At 29.2% G+C, this 22041-nt stretch overlaps 1 protein-coding gene across 6 annotated transcripts in view; it reads left to right on the forward strand.

The window, feature by feature from the left end:
* The window catches only part of LOC142331755 (enkurin-like), a 143312-nt gene that overhangs the window by 38005 nt on the left and 83266 nt on the right, over nucleotides 1-22041 (forward strand). The window contains exon 1 of one of the 6 annotated variants that reach the window (XM_075377816.1): nucleotides 2158-2392. The exons of the other annotated variants lie outside the window; for them this stretch is intronic. The gene's annotated coding sequence lies outside the window, so the exon portion shown is untranslated. Of the gene's footprint in view, nucleotides 1-2157; nucleotides 2393-22041 lie in introns of those variants that run through there. 6 annotated transcript variants of the gene reach the window in all.

Below are 22041 nucleotides of genomic sequence, written 5' to 3' on the forward strand. Positions count from 1 at the left end.
ACGGTAACGGCCAGCAATGTCTGTAATCCCGTCTGCCATCATGTTCTTCTATAGGGTGCCGACAAAGCATCGGTTGACAAACGCTGAAACCTGTCGTGCACTCGCTTAAACCCTTACGAATGTTGTACGATTAGTTTTTTCTGGTAGAAGGAAGAACAGAGATCTGCCAGTGACTTTCTTTGTCGTGAAATGTAGACGTTAGTGTACAACTGAATTGTCACGATGCTTACATAAATAACTTTATTTACGTGTAAAATTTAAATAGAAGGAAATAAACTCGTAAAATAAGAACGGTACATCCCAAAATTGACACGTAAAAATCAAAATATTATAGTTAAATAATGAATATACATTATAATTAATTATTTTCTGGCACTTGGGGTAACGTGACAGGTCCTTTCAGTTGTGCAAGAATTTATTTAAATTATTCAAACGTTTCGTATTTTATCCATAATTTTTTTTTCTTTTAAAAGTATACGCAAATTTCATATTTTTTATTTCGGTTTATATTTTTGACAATTCATTTCGATGACAATTCATGAGAAATAGTCGTATGTCTTTTAAATATTACTCGCTACGATCTTAAAAATTACAGACGACTACGATCAAATTTTTTTTGAATGTTTAGGATGTCGAGAAACAACTTGGAACGGTAACCGCATTCGTATGATTTTTGGTCAGGTAATCTTCAAAGACGAATTTGACTTTTCTTCAGATCCAAACATCCTGAATTACCACTCACAGTCGATTGAAAACTCATTTATATGATTTCATAAAGCGGACAAAAGTTTTAGGGGAAAAATGTGTAATTTTGTAGTAAATGCCATCGTGATTGCATAAGGGGGAAAGCAAGATCTTTTGAACATATTCATTAAACATGTAATTATAAAAATCCTTTTTTTTTGTTAACATTTTCTTTTTAACTACTTTCCTATTAGTAATTGGAGAAAATCGATTTTTAGACCGATCGATGTACTGGAACGCATTGCAAAAAAAAAAATTGATCGGTAAATTTTCATAATGAATTTGTGATAAAAATTTCTGTCATTGAGTTAAGAGAGAAATATTCACAATTTTTTGTTAATTTTATAAAGGTATTCGTTTAAGCTAACGATGAACTGTAATCTTGTACTTCAAGTTGTGCTTTAAAAGTTGGTCTGAAATTAAAGAATGACAAATGCACAGAGTCGTACAGTTTCATGGATAAGATAAATTGACAAGTAAGGTTATCTAACTAATTTGAAATATAAAAAAAAATTGTACAGTTTCAAAACTGATTATATCGGTATCTAATATTTTGTATTGTTGTTTTAGTCATATTTATACTGAGAATTTTTACTTTCTTATACGAAGTAAAGAAAGTATTGTGATCGCAAAAAATTTCGGTTTTCAAATTTTAAAAAGTAGTTGAAATAAGTAAGTCATAACAGACTGAAACAAAAAAATGCGCTCTAGTTAATTTTCAAGGGCAAAAAGTACGTTATATAAGATATACGTGCATGCTGCGGTTAGACATGGAGAGGGATGGCAAGACTATTTGCTGCGTGTTGAAGGTTTAACCGTTTTACACTTGCAATTCTGCTACGTTATATAATAGGACTTGTTATTATACAGTTTTAAAAGTTTAACACACACACACCACACACGCTCTCTTTAAGAAAAATAACTATAAAAATTTGTATATTTTGTGAATGCATTTTTAAATATTATTAAGAATTCAAGATTAAGTTGTACGGAAGATAGTGATTAAATTTTTTAACCTAGAAAAACAAAACCAAGTTTGTTTTTATTAAGACTTATTGAACGGCAATTTAATGAGTGAAATTCAAAAATTTATTAAACCTCATGATTAATAAATCAAAAATTTTACACGTTCTTACTTTTACTGTGCTAGTAAATAATTGTTATAATTATGCCCAAGCTGAATTCAACGATATTTTTAATTAGCTGACAACTAATACATTATTACTTATCGATCTTGTTTTTGTTTGATATCAATAATTTTTAGCTGACTTAAAATAATCTTAATTCGAGGAATAATTTGTTGTAAACGCATCATAATTAAAAATGTATATAAATTTTTCAATCTCTTAAAAAGATTTAGAAACAATTTTATTCTGTTTATTTATTAATTATCATAAATATTTTTTGAACAAACAGTGGCAAAAAGTGTGTGTTTCAAGCTATATAATTTTTTTAATTATTATTAAATTTCTTATATGTAAAATTATGAATAATTTCTTTTAAAGTATTTATGATGCCATCTACCGAAATCAATTTCACTTTCGTCGTTAACGTTTTGGTGTATGTACGTGGGTTTATAATGATGAACTTTTTTTATAGAATATTCTAGAAAAATAACTAATGAACACAATTTAGGATGTTATTTAAAGTAAGTAATAACTTTATTACTCTTATATATATATATATATATGAAACATAGATTTGGTAATTTTTTTTTAAGCTAATAATACTTAATTAAAGAGGAGTTATTAAATTTTAGTTAAACGAGTTGAAAATGTAATCCGATAATTTTATAAAGCTTATTATCAGGAATCTTAAACTGTTATATTTTGTTAGAGTTATTGATATGTAGAATGATTTTTATATTTTATTAAGGTATATTCTAACATTTAATTTTATTTAATAATTATTTTCAGACATACATTTTATTTAGTAAAAAAATAATGCATTTTACATTAGCTTGATTAACCAATGTGGCGGCGTTATTTTTATAAAATTAAATTTTATATAGGAACTGCAATGAGTTTTGAGAACTAAAAAACAAAATACTTTCTTCTTTTAAATGACCCTATGAGAATTGTTTTGATTTTAAGTTTTGTAACAATACATATATAGCGGGTACTGAATAGCAAATCTGAGTATTTGAAATTGACAAGAAAAAATTTGTCTAGGCATGTTTAGCCTACTTTTTAAAAGCTGTTCTAATGAAGCACAGAATGCAGTTGTTTGTCTCTACTGTACTATTTTATAGGAACTAAAATTGAATTTTCATATGAACGTAAATGAAAATATTAATAATTATACAAAAATATTTTCTGGCACAAAAATATATTGAAAAATACTTCAATTTGATTATACTTGAAAATTACAAATACTTGAACATTTGAATCTGTTTATTTTTATGGCTGCTGAAATAAAATATACTTTAGGAAACGATTGCATTCATAACTTTTATATGAATTTAGTTTAAAATTTACATCGCATAGTATTTTATCAGAATTATTCTGAAAATTTACAATTATTTCTTTATCGTAAGAAGAATGGTACTTAAATGAAAAAAAAGTACTAAACCAGAGCAGTAAGATCAATGGAGAGTTGCCAGGTAAAGTTGCCATAATTTCAGTTATAAATGATTTTATTACTTCATACTTTTACATACATTTTTGTCTAATCTTTGGTTTTCATTCTGTATAAATGACCATAAAACTAAAATCTTCTTTCTCAGATTAAGAACCTTAAATTTTACTGCACATTTGTAAATTTCTATATTACTTTTCAATTTATAAATTTCATTTACATATTTTTGTCCCTGAGTTTTCTTAAGATTTTTATTTCTACTTTTGCTATTTTTTGTTCTAAAAAGCAATGCATACATTCTGCCCCATACAGTGCTTCTGGTAGAACTGCAGTTTTTTAGCGCCTCAATTTGGAGTTATATAACAGGGAATGTTTATGATAAACTTTCTTTATGAGATGATAGGCAGTTTCAATTTTTTGTACTGTATTCCTCATCCCACACATTTTTCAATTATATTTGATGTTATGATTTCTCCCAAATATTTACATTTTTGTACTCTACTTACTTTGTTGATGTCAGAAATTTTAAGGCATTGAGTTCTGTTTTCTTTGTCTTTGGAAAATCAATTAGTTTTTTTTCATAAGAAATTTGAAGACAAATTTGCTTGCAAATTCGCTTAGTAATTGAATTCTGATTTTGGCCTGAGTGGTTGTGAAAGTTACTTACTTTGAGTTTGAGTTCTGTTTTCTTTGTCGTTGGAAAATCAGTTAGTTTTTCACAGTGCAGGGTTATTATGTAGGGTTTTATTAAACAAGTTAAAATTGTCTTGCGGTTAGATATCGTACAAAGTATATTACTAACATTTTTTGGTAACCGACTTGTTATATTTTGACACAGTGAAAAGAAAAATTAAATACTTTTTTGAAGAAGTAGGAAGTACGATATGCTCTGGCAAATTACAGGATTTATTCTTTCAAATCTTGCAGTTCAAGCAGCAAGTACATCCTATTTATTCTCTGACATATTGCAGAGTATATTATTTGTATTTTTACAAAAAAAGTAAGAAATGTAATAAGCTCACTTAGGTTTAGTACAGAGTATATTATTTATATGAATTTTATTAAGCAAGACCCGTTGGTATTAATATATAAATTATTTATATAACAATTACCACTTACCGACAATCTTTAATAGTAATGTTCCAGCGCTTTCAGATTATTAATCTATCCTCATGAACAATGATGTGTTATGCTTTATAATTATTTACTTTACATGTCATTAATTATAGTAAATTAAATTTTATAAAAATGTAATTATAACAATCGATCGTCTAAAGGTAAAATAAAGTCAACATTATGCATCATGTCAGTATGAAGGTCTCAATTGTTATGTTTATTAGTATGAAGCAGTATTACCGACCTGAGAATTAAAATTATTGTTTAATATACGTTTGAATAATATTAATCAAACAAGTATTCAAAGTTTTATAAAATTCAATTTAGTATAATTAATGATATGTGACGTAAATAAAGTATAACACATCATTGTTCCTGAGGATGGATTAACAATCTGAAAGCGCTGGAACATTACTATTAAAGATTGTCGGTAAGTGGTAACTGTTATATAAATAATTTATATATTATTTATGATTTTACTGAACGAGAGAAAATGTTATATTGCTCTCACATAGTACAGGGTGTAATAACTACTTTTATTGATGAGGCAGCAAATGCGATATACTTTGACACAGTTACGGATGCATTATCAAGCTTCTTGTTGATTTTGCAGCATATCTTGTAAGCTATCGTATTGCATGCTGTATTTAATTTTTTGTCGAGCAAGTAGGATTTGGGCAAGGAATTGATTAAGTAGTAATACATTCAGGATGTATTATTTATTTTTGCTGCAAAATTAGAAAACAAAATATGCTATGACATAGTTAATGATGTGTTATTCAGATTTTTACTGAGCGCTTAGGGAATATGATATGCTCTGATGTAGTACAGGGTATGTTATTTGTTTGTACTGAACAAGTTAGAAATTAAATATGTCGTGACAGTGGAGAGCACATTGAAGGTGCTCCCAAAACAGCGCCACAGGAGCACCCCATTTATTATTAGTTGATGGTGATGATCAGTCTAGCCTCTAACGAGTTACCTTACAACTCCAACCTCACAGGCGATCTCTACGGGAAGCCCATTATTGTTAAACAAAATCTCTTAAATTTATTTAATATTATTTTATATAATGTAAATTTAATTTTATTATTTTTGTAATATTATTCATTCGATTGAATAAAATCATTTAGTTCAAAATCAACCCACACAGTAATAAAGACTCACAGTTCATTAATTCAATTCATGAAAGTTTGTGCTTCAACCAGCAAAGCTCCACTACTATATATATACATATATAGTAGTTTGTATTTCCTTTATATAAAGAAATAGCAATCAGGTTATATAAAGAGATACATATAATTATCTAAAGATAAGATGAATCATATATATATGTAGGGGGATCTATTACAACAAAGGTGGGGATAAAATATTGTTATCTAGGATTGGTAGACAATTTAATTTTTTATTATGTAAGAGAATTTTGTATGATTGTGTATGAATGTGTATTTGTCACCAGAGGAAGATTAAAGAATTACAAGTAAAAAATAGTGAATTTAATGTATTTCTTCTTTATTGTTTCCTTATTTTTTTTATATAATATTTGATTTGTTTTTTTTAATTTTGCTTATTTATTTTAATTTAAAATTTTGATTTGTGATGTCAAAGATCTTTTTGAGGATAGGCTATGTTTTTCTGTTACAATCTTTTTTTTTCTTTGGTATTTATTTGTTTGAATATGATTTCGTTTTTTTTGAGTGTTTTTTTTTTAATTTCTTTTTCTATGTTTTTTTTGATTGAATTTCTTGTTTTTTTTATTTTTAATTAGAAGTTGTGTTTTATTTTATAGTCTTGGTGATTTAAATTTAGTTCGGTTTTATTATTTTGTTGTTTTATTTATTCCAAGTACGGTTTTTTTATTTTAATACCTGATTTTATTTGTTTATTATTAGGCTGAGATGGTCTCGGGTTAATTTTTTATTGTTTAGTTATTTATTATCAAAATAGAGTTTCTTTATATTCTGGTCTTATTACTTTATTAATAAATCGTGCAGGCGATGTATTTTTAATTTTGTGTATCGGTTTATTTATTAATTTTGGTTCTTTTCCATTATATTTTTTGACGGTGATTTTATTAATTTGGTTTATTTGGTTTTATTTGCTTCTTTTACTAAAAGCGCTCGGTTCCCCTTTTGTGTTTGGTTGCCTTCGGCGACGGCAGCTCCTACCCTGTTTCTTCTTTAGTTCGTTCTTCTACTTTGGTGACTTCTGGTGTTTATTTAATTATTCGATTTAATTATTTTATTTATTTTTGCGATACTTGTGCCGCTCGTTTAGAAAATGATTTGAGGAAGATTATTGCTTTTTCTACTCTTAGACGGTTGGGATTTATATTTTTTATTCTTTCTCTTGGGTCTTCATCTCTTTGTTTTATTCATTTATTAATTCACGCTGTGTTTAAATCGTTACTTTTTTTGTGTTCCGGTATTATTTTTATTCATTGTTTTTTAGGTAGTCAAGATAGCCGATTTATAGGAGGCTTAGTTAAGCATTTTTTGTTTCTTTAGTTTGTTTATGTGGATTTCCTTTTTTTCTGGGTTTTATTCAAGGGATTTTATTTTAGATTTTTTTAAAATATTTAGTTTTTTTTTGTTGGGCGGGCGGGGGATACTTTTATTTATAATTTACGTTTAATTTATTATTTGTTTTCTTCTAATTCTTTTTTTCCCTTATATTAATTTTTCTTATAGTTAATATCTGAATATTTCTCTTTTTTATATTTTTTTTTGTTTTGCCTTTTGATTTTAGGTTAATTTTTTTATATTTATTTATTTTTTGTTTGTTTTTGGATGTAGTGAGTTCTTTATATTTTTACTTTGGTTTGATTTATATATGGTTTTTGGGTTTTTATTCTTCTGGTTTTTTTTAAATTTTGTTATTTTAGATATGGATTACTTGTAGAGTATTTTGTTTCAGGTGGCTTAATTGGGTTTTTGAGGTGGTTAGGATTTTTTTTTTTGATAGGTGTACTTGAACATTCTTGAAAAACAGTTCATTTTCTTGTGGACACGATAACCGCCGTAATTTTGCGCCAATCACTTTAAAATTGTTCCCTAAAAAAAAAAAAACTCCACCCAAAATCTCGGGCGGGCTTGTTAACGGCGAAAATCGGACCGTGGGGATGGAAATGGGGCACTTTTTCGAAAAAACAAAACATTGATATGACTTTTTTATTAAGAAAAATATCAAACCCGTTTAAGTTCCTACGATTCTTTGGATAAGAACCTAAAACTTAGTAAATGTTTTACTATTTTTACCTAGTAACTTAATATAAAGTAAAGTTTCTAGATATCACCAACCGTTTGCTCAGGGGAGGAAAAAATGAGGTTTTAAAGACAAAAATAAAATCATACCTCCCTTAATAGGCACAGTATCGTATCGTTTTAAAGTGGTCGTTAATCCTGTAAAGATTCCCGATAACTTTTCTCTGAAGCAATTTTTGATATAACCGATCCTTACGGCAAAGGATGACCGAAAAAAAAAAGTATGGATATAACTTTCTTAAGTAATTATATCGAATTCAATTAAAGTTCTTACTGTTCTTTGAATAAGGGTCTAAAACTTATGTAACTAAAGTTTTTTGATATAACCAACCGTTGGTCCAGGGGAAAAATGGGTTTTGGAGAAAAAATAAAGCTATACCTACCTTAATAGGCACAGTATCGAATCGCTTTAAAGTGGTCGTTAGTTTTGTTAACGTTACCTAAAGGTTTTGCTTGAAACAATTTTTCATGTAACCAACCCATACGGTAAGGGATTATCAAAATGTTGCTGTATTTGTAAGCAGGGCTTGTTGTATGCTAAACGCGTGATACTTTTTTCACATGAAACCGTTGTCGTATTGAGTAAATTTGATTTTTTTTAACTTTAAGGTGGGACATTTTTTTAATCCCCTCCTTATACCGGTGAAATGTTTTTTAAATTGTATCGATTTATTAATAATTATTAAGCACCGATTGTAAAAACGATTTAAAATAAATAATTTAATAAAAAAACATGAAAAAATCTACTATTAGTGAAATAAAATTTTATGTACTTTTCATTTATAAAAAAAAGAAAAGGAAATGAAGTCAGATTCGAACCGATGTACCTTCCCCTTGTAAGAGCCGAATATTTCTTTAATTAAAATTTTATTTAGCTGTAACTCTGGAACCGATGAAAATAAGTACCGCTTATGATACGTCGTTGAAAACCTCTCGATGAGGGCCTATTGCGGTTACTGTACTACTATAGTTCTGCGGTTAAGGAAAACTCCAAAATCAAATTGTTTTTGATTTTGGACGCTTTTGGTCAAGTCAATTGCAATCAAAAGAGGAGATGCACGATTAGATGTTTACAGTCCTAATCCAAAATTTCAAAATTCTTATCCTAATCGTTTTTGAGTTATGCGAGATACACACGCACGTACCTAGTACAGACGTCACGCCGAAAACAATCAAAATGGATTCAGGGATGGTCAAATGGAAATTTCCGTTGAAACTGGAAGCCGAACTTAATACTTAAGTTATTGTGATCGCGCGAACTTAATCGCGCGATCACAATACTTCCTTTATTTCGTAAAAGTCGATATTTATAAATAACAGTTATCTTAATTCGTCCCAAATTATTTTTATTGATAACCGGTCCCAGATTATTTAATTCACTGCTGTAACAATTCTATTTCGCAAATCTTGAAGAGTAGCAGGCGTAATCGGTACTCACCGGCTTGGTCTAGCGGTTAACTCGTCATTGCAAATCGGCTGATTTCGAAGTCGAGAGTTTTAAGGTTCAAATCCTAGCAAGGTTAAGAATAACTTTTTTACCGATTTCATTAGATAGTGGATACCGGTGTTCTTTGGTGATTGAGATTCAATTAAACACATCTCACGAACGGTCGACCTGAGACTACAAAACTATGTAAAAACCGTTTCGAAGAAACCACGGCCGTCGCATGTCGAAAGAAGAATTTCTTAAGTTAGTATAGTTATTAGGAAATAACCGATAAATATAAATTTATAATTATAATAAATAAGTAATAATAAATATTATTTATTTTATTTTCATAGAAATTTTGAATCGGTATTAGGAAGGAAAGGGTGAAAATTAGTTTAGACTTTGTAAATAATGAATTATCGTGCATATATATAATAACTCCTGTACATTATTTTAATACAAATCGAGAAATGCAGGGAGAACATTAAAAAAAAAAGTTACATTGTGCAGGCACGCACGACGCGAAATAATAAGTTTCAGGTGGGAAACGTATTGTCCTATAAAAATATAAGTGGGACCTGACATTTCACAATATGCAATTTTCAAGGATGACGTAGCTTATCGTACGGTGTTCTTGTCGTACACGTATATTTAAACAGATCCTTCTTTCCAGTAATTTTCGCAAAAATCAAACGAAAAGTATCAAATTCGTCAAGAATAATGATGAAAGTAATAAAATAGCTGAAAATACCGATTTTTAATGTCTCACTGTGTATTCGCGCGCGCGCGCTCGCGTTTTCCGTCTGAATTAATTTCTCAAAAAAAAAATATAGATTATAAAATTTCATATTACTTCTACAGCAATATAGTTTTGCTCCTAAAGGGTTTATATATATTTTTTTTAAAATATTTACGTATACAAAAAATAAAATTAAATAAAGTTTAAAAACAACAAAGGTTTACTTTTAAAACGAAATCGCTCTAAAAAGTAGAAAATAAATTTTCTGGTGATTTTAAGATAATGAAAATAATTTTCAGCATTTGTAAAAAATAACCCGTTGTGCGCCGAAAAAAAATTATTTTGTCTTATCGATTTAATTTAGGTTCAGATTTTTACCTTTATTAATTATCGCAGATTACCTATTCGAATTTCTTCAGTAAATATTTTACGAGCTCAGAATTCTTATAAATATTGAAAATTATTTTGATTATCTTATAATAAACAAAAATTATGTTCTACTTTTTAGAGCGATTTCGTTTTAAAAGAAAATCATTATTCAGTTTATTTATTTTTCTCCTTTATTCTCCTTTCCTTTAATGTACTTCCATACGATATTATAACTTTGCAAAAATAAAACCCGCCTATCAAGACGTCCTGTCGCTAATTTACACGAATTAAAAGAAAGTATTAGCTAGGTGATCGGTCCAAACATCAAATGCTCTGGCCTCTAAATACATACGGAGTTTCTGAATACAAAAAACAACCTCCCACAGTTTTTTTCCGCGATGACATAATTTCGTCGGGCCGGGGTTAAACTCTTGCTTATAAATCAAATGACCCGATGCTCCCTCTCCCAAGTCATCAATTTGAAATAAAATACCGGAAACGGACACGTTGCTGGCATCGGTAGACAAATAAAATTTACGGTTAAAATCAGGATGCTTTAACATAATAGATTATAAAAATTTAAGTTTGACTTCATTGAAAACGGCCTCGTCTGTTTGGGTCCGTACAAATTTATTCTTTTTACTTAAGTTGTTTTGAAATCGGGTCCTTAAAGCGGAATAATTACACATGCGTAAAAAACTTTGAAGTTGTTTTTATATTTTGTGGACGTAAATAATTTTGAATCGCCTCTACTTTATCGGGACACAAGAGGAAATAACGTAACCTAAATATTTCATTTCGTGAGCGATAAAGTTACATTTTTTTTAATTTTAACGCGATACAAAACTCTAGAAACTTCCGAAAAACCTTTACAACGATGTTCGTGAAAATTTTTCGACCCGTTAGAAGATCGTCCGAATTAAGGTTACCGTCTTAGAAACCTCGGGGCCAGGAACAAAATTTAGCGCTCGTATAAATCCGGCGGTTGAAACGCAAGTTCCAAACGGTAAACGGGTATTTGATTAATTATTGTTGTCGAAAATGAACGAAACTTATTTTCTACTATCTGGATTTAAAACTACTTGACGGTAACCGCTACGCGTGTCCAAAGAACTAATAAATTTGGCGCCATGAAAACCGGCTAAAATGCCATCTACGGGAATCGGGGCTAAGCCATTTTTATTAGCCAATAAGATTGTTCACCGATCCTACAGTCTACAAAACCACCTAATCTCATCGGTGTACCAGGCTTAGAAACGGCTACTAAATTACTCGTATATTCAGAATCGCCTAACTCGATTATATTATTTTTTATCGATTTATTCACTTCGTTTCTTGCCGCCCCTATTTTTGCAAACGGAATACGATAACGTTTCCTATTAAATTTTTTGCTTTGATCGATTTTAAATTTACATCGATAATCTTTTATTTTACCGGGTACATAAGAAAAAATAGTTTTATACTCGTAAAAAATATTAATAAATTCCTCTAATTCAATTTTACTCGCTATATCCGATACATTTTCTTTGACGTCACTTATTTGTTTACCCCGTAAATAATCGTAATCGTTGTTATCGACCTTTATATCTCGCACTAATTTATCTTTATTACTGTCCATTACGAAAGGAATTTTAAATTTATTAATGTTAACGTGCTTTTCTTTAAAATTAATTACGGCAGAATTTTTATTACGGAAATTTACTCGCAGAATTATTTTAACGTTTAAATTTTGTAGTATAACCAAATCTTTAAGTATGTATTATGTAGTATAACCAAATTATCTTTTTCAAACAAACCAAAATTTACTTTAAGGGTTACCTCTTTATTTGTAATTTCGTTTTTAGTACTCGTCGCTGTTGTTATATTTAATTTTTCAATACTTATTTTATGATGTTTTCATTATTAGCTTTTTCTAACGGCTGTAAAAATTTTGAATTCCTACCGATACATTAATAATTTCAATTAAATCGCACTCGTTTTTATTAAGAATTTTGTTCTCTTCGGTTTCCTTCAGAAGTACTTCAGGCGAGTCAGAATATATGGTGTTTAAAGTTTTAAAACTTGTTTCCTCACCCGTTACGACAGATTTCGCGGGCGGATCCACATCTCTTGGCGAAACCTCTAATGGTTTTCCTTATGTACGTTTATTCTATCTGTATCGGGGTCATCGTTCTATTAGAACGGTTTGATTTTTTATTATTTTGTTTTCGTTATGCTGTTGACAAGTTTCTTCTTAGCCGTGCGCGTGTTTAAATTTTTATTTCGACTATTAGTACCTTCTTTATTATCACGGTTTAGTTTATAATTTGAAGTGTCATTTTTTCTACCGTAGTACTTGTCCCCTCTATTATTACCGTAACCTTTATTTCTATTTCTAAAAATTACATCGTCGTTTCATTTATAATCGTTAGACCTCTCAAAATTATAGCCACCTTTGTACTCCCTATCTCTTGTATGTCCCCCGCTATGCTTAGGTTTATTTTCATTTTTATCATTTATTCTCTAACGTTCGTCGTAATAAGGATACAAATTTGGATCGTCATCCGATTTTCGTGAATTATAATATTTATGTCGATTAGTGTTTTTATTATAGCTTAAATACTTTAATTCCGGTTGTAAACCGACTAGTAATTTGGTAAACTCTAAAGCGGTTTTACTTGTGCTGTTCTAACTCTGTTTATAATCGGATCAAAACGATTTGAAATAAGAACAACTAACTCCTCCTCTCCTACAGACGGTTGCAGAAATTTTCCCGTGTTATAATTTAAATGAAAGTACCGACTTAAACTCGTATGATTTCCTGATTTAAATTTCCCAAAGTGTAACTTACTTCTGACCTCATTCTGTTTATCTACCGACCAAAATTTCTCTTTAAAACTATCACAAAATTCCTGTAATTCCCTGTCTGAGACTCTACGAACGAAAACCGCAATCTTGTTTCTTAATCGGTTGAAAAAAATGCTACGTAATATTGAACATATCTGACTCCAATCTTTAATATTTCTAGCCTTTATTCATTTAAAATTCAATCGGGTTCCTCAAGTCTAAGCGTGTCTTAATAGGTTTTACAAAATAGCTATTATTAAGTTTCAGATACTATTTCGTCTAATATTAGTTTCTACGATTTTTCCCCGCTAGTTTATTTTTTACATCGGTGATTTCATTAGAAAATTTTTCATTAACTTTTATTTGTTTGTTCTGTAATCGCTTTAATTTTGTTTCATTAACGCTACCTTTTCCTGTGTCACAATTAACCGGTCTTTGATATCATTTTGTTTTTCACTTAAATCCTAACGCTTCCCACAATTTTATTATCTAAGTGACCCGTTTCGGACTGACAAATTGCTCTGTTTAAATCTTTCTCGGTCACCTTTTCTCAAATTTTGAATTTGTTTCGTTACTTCATCCCTAATCTCACTCTTAGCGTTATCTATTATTTATTTATAAATTTTCCTTCCTAATCGTTTCAATTTCCTCGGCTACATGTTCTTTAAACTCCTTTCCCGTAAGTAATATTTTATTCTCAGATCTATTTATATTTTGAACAATGATAGTCTTATGCTACCCTCTTGTGAAAAAATTCCTTTTATAAAAATTCCCACCGCTTAAAGGGCTACTTAGATTGACAAAAACAATTTTTACTGTTTACTGTTATTCATTTGGAATCGGTATGCGTTTCATATTTACCGACATCTTTTGTCAGAAAGATTGGACATATTTATGATCGCAAATTCTTTCTTTTTTTGTTTGTGCCAATTTATTGTGTTTCAATACATCTGTATGTTGCTAGTAAGATAAGGTATTTCTGTAAATAAATAAATCCGTAACCCTCATAGCAATTATAATACACAAGTCACACACAAGCACATTTCTGAGAAAAAAACGGTCAGATTCTTTCTGGTCTTAATAAAACCTTTTACATCGTAAAAACGTGGTTCAAATTGTTAAATAAAACTGATTCCTTTGTGAATATAAAAAAAACCGACTTAGATGCCATATAATTTCATTATCAAATGCTTGCCAACCTTTTGATAATGAAAGTCTGCTCTGATATGATGATTTGATAAACTGGAAATCTGCTCTCTAAGTGCAAACATACACGTCCAGTAAATCAAGTAATAGTAATAATCTCAATGTAATTTTGATGCTGTGATAATATTTCTCTTACAGTGTCACTCCAAAAAATTTCTTGTCTCAAATATTTGGTTTTTAGTCTGTTCATTTTAATTTCCGATGAGCATCAGTAATTATTAAATTACTTTTTTGTAGATATGCACAAGTAAGCTCGTCCGTTACATCTTTCAGAGCTAATATTGTTACCCGATATTGTAAGTTAGTCAGAATCTTTTCACAATAATTACAATTAGGGTCATTCCATTCTGCTATCTGACTTTTACAATACTCAATTAATGTACTGTCTCATACATAATTACTGAAGCGAAGCGCTAACTGTGAAATACCTGGACAATCATCTAACCTCATTTAACGGTTTAAATAATATAACATCATGATCTGACGCTTAGCAAATTCTTTAGAATTTTTCTTGTTTGTACTAGATTGATGTAACATTTTGTATACAAATGTACAAAATGGAAATCAAATTTTCTATATCCTACATAATAGATACATTTTTCCACTAGTCATCTAATCCTATTTCTTCCCTAAGAATATCTTCCGTAAGAAAGTTGCGTTGTATGCTACGCCCTAGTCTCAACTAAATGTTTCATTGAGTATATTTGCAATAGCTGATTGTAGATGCACAGGGAATAAATTTCTCTGTGCAATTTATTCCAATACTTCTAAAATCATTGCGCAGCTGTGCATCTGCACAGCTTTAAGGGAACTAAGCACACAAAATAATTGCAAGTTATATTTTTATATACTTAAAATAAAAAAAGGTACTCATTACTATTTTTAATTTAACGCGATTAAATGTTGTAATGCGAATAAACAGTATCAACTCAGAAAGCGATTTGGGCCAATTAAAATAATAAAAAAGATTGTATAAACCTGTGCTATACATTTACGTGAAAATGCTTAATTTTCTGTTTGCATTTTATATTTTTTAAAGTAGAAGTTCATATCTGATGAATAGTACAGTTCTTATACGGTTGTTGAGATATGTATTCTTTTCAATAATAACTGTTCGGTTACAAAACTTTTGTAAGCTATTGTATGCAAAATGTAATAATCTATTATGCAGGGTGTTCCACGAAGAAACAGGAATTTTCACGATATGTTCTATCGGTGAAAATAATGAAAAAACTTCACATAAACAATTATGGCAACGCTTTATTTTCAAATTATATGACTGATGAAAGATTTCATCCAAATTTAAACTTTTCTAATAAAAAGAAGCCCTACTGTAATTTTTTGGACCCAAATAAGGAATAAAGTTGGTGGTTTCTTATGTAAATTGAGTCGGGAAACCCAATAAAAAGTAAATAAAAACTTTTAAAAATCAGTCTTTTTTATTGAAGCAAAACAGACCAAAAATAGACAGAAAATCGTATTACTTTTTCTGTTCCTAATTAACATTTTCCTTAATATAGCAAAACAAAAAATAAAATACATGAAATGATAAAAGGTAACAACAGAATAATTAACATCAGTTACAGTAATTTTTCAAAATTCCCTCCTACACAATGTACACAGCATTCTTCCTGACATAAAATGTTTCCAGCGGCTTTCTGTATAATCTCAGGATCGTTTTGTATAATTCAATAACATTTTGTATTTTAATGAGTAACACTTCTTTAGTATTAACATTTTGCCGGTATAGTATCGTTTTCATGTGGCCCCAAATGAAGTAATCTAGTGGCGTTAAGTTAGCTGATTATGGTGTCTAATTGTTTGTTTATCACATCCAATCCAGAAGAAATTAGCATTCAAATGATTTAGAACAACTAAAGGAAATTGTGGCGTTGCACCATCTTGCGGGAAAATCATTTCCATCTTGCGGGAAAATCATTTGCAATCTAGTTTTCCAAAAAGCCAGGAAATTATTTCTCAAGAAATGAATGTATGCATCTTCGTAAGGTTTTTCATTTAAAACAAACGGTCCAGAATTTTGTTATAAATAATACCACACTAAACATTGATGTTATATCTATGTTGGAAACTAGTTCCACCATACATGTGGATTGTCTTCGCTCCATAAATGACTATTTTTAGAATTCTAAAGAAGAATTTCAGTTTTTAAAGTTCTCTGTTGTAAAAGTGGCTTCATCAGTAAATAAAATTGAATTTACCTCATCGGCGTTGTCTGGAAGCCAATGACAGAAGTTTAACTGCTGGGAGTAATCTGTTGGCTCAAAATTTTGAACCTTCTGCAGGCGGAAAGGATAAAAATTTTCTTTCTATAGGATATGCCACACTTTGTAACAAACCAGTGCAACATGAAATTCACTTGTACTAGTGCCTGGGCTATGTTGAATATGCTGAATCACAGTGTTCATCATTAACACGATGATTTACTTGCATTCAATAGAAAATGTACATGTTGGAAATTTTGCTTTTGTCCGTAAATGTTGATTAACTAAAAATTTTTTAAAAAGAATGTTTATTAGGTGCTGAAAGAATAATATGATTTTCTGTCTGGTTTGCTTTAATAAAAAATGATCTTTAAACGTTTTTATTGGCTGCATTTACATTAATTTTCTCAGAATTAAATTCCCTACAAGTTTTGCTAATATTTAACATTTATTAATCGTTTAACAAAGCTGTTGTCTTACAAACGTAAAAAAAAATTGTTTTTCAACATCAGATTTTGTATTTTACGTCTGATATTTTAAAAACTACTGGAGTTATAGTTCTGGGACCTGTTTTATCCTATTTCTCGGCTCAAATTACATACGATACCGTAAAATTTACTTCTTAATTTGGTTCTTAAAAATTACAGTAGTGTTTCTTTTTTTAGAAGATCTGAAATCTGGAAGAAATCTTCAGTAGCTGTAACTCGAAAACAAAGCATTTTCAGACCTATGTTTGTATGAACTTATTTCATTATTTTCACCGATAGAACACGAACTAAAAGTTTTTCTGTTTTTCGTGGGACACTATATATCAAAAACTACATCTTTTAAAGATAGATAATTTACTAAATATTAAAAATAAAATGTTTATCTTATACCGTTCATGTTAGTATAATTAGTTATAATAGGTTCTCAATTGGAGAAGAATGCAGTCACTTCACAGTGGTCTGCCGCAAGGCAGCTATGTAAAACATATTGTGGGGTTATCTGAAACAACTGAATTTTTTCAGTTTTTTTCCAGTTTTTTTTTTTTTTTTAATATAGTTCTGCTGAAACTGATGATTTGAAGAACAAAAAAGCTTTTATGACGAATAAAAACTCTGTCCTTAATCATAACTAAATATTGATTTTTAAAAAATGTAATCTTTTAAATTTATGGAATTTGTAGAACTTAATAAGGTTTAATATGGTATAGTTAAGTCTAGTACGGGACTCAAGACAGGACGGACCGGCATTGGGTAGCTCCGATGGCAGTGTAATTTATGAGTGTAATTGTTGTGTTATGTGTAAAAGTGTTTTACAACAAAACATAGAGTAAGACGTGTATTCTAGTGAAAGTTTCATCAAAATCGGACGGAAAATAGCTGAGTTATAAGTGTTTTAGTCTCAAATACGGTACCGCATGGCAGGAACTGGTGAAACCGTTAGTTGTAATTTTTTACTGTAGGTACCTTATAGGGTACTTTACCAATTAGTTATATTTTATCATTATTCATACGTGTTTTATTTATTTTAATTTTTTTTAGTTAGTTTTTGTACTTGTGGTACCAGCCGGCAGGCAAAAAAGCGGGTTTTTTTTGGATTCTTTTTCAAAATTAAGTTAGTGGTGCGTCGTTCACTACGACTCACGCCATCAAAGACTTAAAAAAATTTCCGAAGTTTTTCTAAGTCTTTCTACTAAGCACATATCTTGAGTTAGGGACCATCTAGCCCCAAACCCTTTTGGGTCTAGGTCGGATCCAAACTTTTGATACGTGTGTGACATATGTATCAAAAGAGTAAAAAGTAAAATAAAGATACAATGCAGCGGTGGGAGAGGGTTTTCCCTCATAAGGAATTTTTTTTTGAAAGCATGTAGATCTTTTGTTTTTTATAAATAAATTACATTGCACTATGACGGATCACGATTAGTCTGGTAGATACGGTGTTCCATTAGTAAATAAAGATAGCTGCTTGAAGTAAATCGTAAGAAAATTTAACAGTGCGTTTCAAAACACCAAAAGAGAAGCGGTTAGAGTACTTATTAATATGTAAAAATAGGAAATATTTGAAATAACAGTGATGCAATCAGTTATTTGTTGATAAAATAAAGTAAAAATTCAGATAACCGTACTACTTAAAGTAAAGTATAAAGAGGAGGAGGATGCAGGACGATCCCGTTTTTTTTTTTATTAATGACGGTTAACTTTGACTAGCCATGGCAGCAGTTTTCTCATTAATTTTTTTTTATTTCTGTTTTGATATGAATATTTGATTCATTAATGTAGTCATTACCACAGAACATCAGTTAAAAGTGAAAATATTGGGAATGTAAAATATTTTTTTTTTATTATTATTTAATTAATTTTATTACATAATTTGAAATAAATAATGATATAATTAATTATAATTAAAAGAGTTAAATTTTATTATTTACTTATTACAGTATAAATTATGCAATATAATATATATATATATATATATATATATATATATATATATATATATATATATATATATATTATAATATAATATATATAATATAAAAATATTATATTTTATATATTATATATATATATAATATATATAATATAATATAATATATTATATTATATATATGTGTGTGTGTGTGTATGCATGCTTGTAAATTATACTAATGTTTTATATTATTATGAAATTATAAATATTGTTGTTGTTATTATAAAATTCTGTTATATTATTGATTATTATTATTATATATATTTGGCGCTAATTATTTATATTTTAAGTTAGTTGTAATTATTTACAAATGTTGACAGCAAATGATTTTAAAAATATCAATCTAGAGAGGGTTGTCCATATATAATATTTAGATTTTATGAGTTAAAATTGATATACTGACTCGTTTTGGGTTTCATATGGTCATTTGCATTATGGCGTCATACAGTCATGTTCTAGTAATACAGCAGAACAATCTCTTTTTTTTTTTTGTTGACGTATTGTCTTTGATCTGTCTGGGGAGGGTTCAAAAAAAATTCAAATTCTCACCTGAAATCTTTTTGTATAACTAATACTCTTTTCCTTAAAAATTCTAACTTAACTAAAATTTGCTGACAACAAAGTTGTTATATTTTTCTGGCATTGGTAATTTATTTGTCTTAAGAGTGGAAATATAATGGTATATTAAAAAAAGTTTAAAAGTTGAAAAAATAATCTATATTTGTAGACTTTGATTGGCTTCCCAAATCCCAATATACCCCCGACTTATTATTTTTTTTTTTTTGGCTGCTTGTACAACTACTATGCTTAGAAGACATAAAAAAAAGTTTTTGGTTAAAATATATGCAGTAGATAATAAGATAATTTTTTGATTTTTGAGTAAGGGGAGAGTTTGGGGCAAAATTTTTTTTTTAAATGGTAAGATAAGGATATATGTCTGTACTGAGCTTTATATAAATTGGGGTTATGCTTATAAAATTTTCAGAAATTGACCCCAAACATGTAACAATAAACTGCTCCATATACACGAGTCTCTATGCTAAATTTCGTGTGACTGGATTAAAATTAATTAATCCAGTCAAAAGTTAAGCCTCAAACATGCCAACATTCATACATATGTATGAGCATTACCTTCCTTTTTCTGCTTTTTATCAATTGACTGTTGAGTAATGACATTGTATATTTTATATTTTTTTCCACAGAAGGAGCGTACATAAATTTTTTTTTACATTATCTAAAGTGTTTGATGCATATAAAGAATCTGAAAGTATAATCTGTGCTGATCAGAGTTACTTTTTCTGAAAATAATGTTGTTCACTAAACAACTAGTCTTTGGTAGTGAACAGAGTGAGATGTCCCCCTGGAATTAGTGATGAAGCCATTGAGAAACCATCTCTTGTTTTTTTAAATTAAAATCTGGCTCATTTTAAATGCCAGGTCACCTGCTGAACTTTATTTTACAAAATTTTTTATGAAAATTTTACTTACCAAATTGTTAAGAATAAAGATTATGAAATACTATCAAGCTTCTATTTCTACTCTGTATTAAATCTTTGAAAGATTTTTTAATTTTGAGTGTTTTTTTTTTTAATGGATTATTTATGGATAGCATATATATAACTATTTGGTTAATTGAAAGCTTAAATATATTAATATAATTGATGAAAATATTTTTTTGGTAATTTGATAGTATTATCCGAAGGAAGTTGATAAAATCAAAAATGGATTATTGTTTCTAATTTCATGTAAATTAGATAATGGTGAAGATTATATGCACAACACTATCAGTTGACTTTGCTGGTAATTGTTTAATAGATACTGAAAAAGTAAGTTCTGATTACCTTTTGTTATATTTTTAATACGGGACGTATTTATAAATCTATTTATTATTTTCATTTTACTTAAATAAAATTTTAATACTTAAAAGAAATGAGTGTAATTATTTTATTTATATTTTATTTTTATCTATATATTTTTAATTGTATTTATATATAAATATATAAAATAAATTAATAAGTAAAAAACCCCAAAAAAAGTTACAATGAATTTTTAAGAAAAAACATATTGTTTATTATTATAAAAAGTACACCCATACATACATACTATTTTCAAATTATTTATATATATATATAATAATAATAATGGACGAAATGATTCTGGAACCGATTTAAACTTTCTCCATACTTAAACTCTCAATTAAAAAAATCGGTTTGCGCCTCCACGTTGGTTCGTCTGGATAACCAGTTAGAAACGTGGAGATTTCTACTGGTGAACTAAATCGGAATCACCTCTATGGATCACATCCAGAGTTGTAACTCGGGAATTTATTCCCACCCAAGGCTGACTTGCCTTTGAAAGTCAAATATGGAACGTCTGGTAAATACCAGAGAAGGCTGCACTCGGATCCGGTGGGCAGCTGCTTAAAAGATAACAATGAATCGGAGCGTTTGGAAACACCCAAAAACAACACAACTTCAAAATTGAGGATAAGACACAAGCAAATAAACTACATTGCCACTCACAACATTAATTCTCTAACTCAACCCGGCAAACTAAAAACTCTAACAGACATAATGGACAAACAAAATATCCTAATCGCAGGACTTCAAGAAATGAGAAACACCGATCGAGAGCCGTTTGAATCTCAGTGTTACAGAATTTACAAAGGAATCCTCGGGAAACGTGTGATGAAGAATTGCCCACAGTTCGGAACAGGATTTGCAATCAATCTTAAAATAATTGACTCAATCGTAGAATTTAAGTCTTACTCCCCCAGGATTTCAACCTTAACCCTAAAATCAGCCAATAAATTCTACACCATAATAAATGTCCATGCTCCCACCAATGACAAAAACAATCCTAAAAAAGATAGAGAAGAGAGATGGACAAATTCTGGGAACTTCTTGACCAAACTGCAAACAACATAAATAAGACCCACACGAAGATGGGGACTTTAATGCCCAACTTGGTAAAGAACGAAGATATCATGATATTATCGGAAAATGGCCTGCCCAAAAGAAAACTAACAAGAACGGCCAAAGACTTGTCGAATTTTGCAGAAACCATAATATGATCTCAAAATCCACCTATTTT

Source organism: Lycorma delicatula, chromosome 10, assembly GCF_047948215.1.
Source record: "Lycorma delicatula isolate Av1 chromosome 10, ASM4794821v1, whole genome shotgun sequence".
Taxonomy (NCBI): domain Eukaryota; kingdom Metazoa; phylum Arthropoda; class Insecta; order Hemiptera; family Fulgoridae; genus Lycorma; species Lycorma delicatula.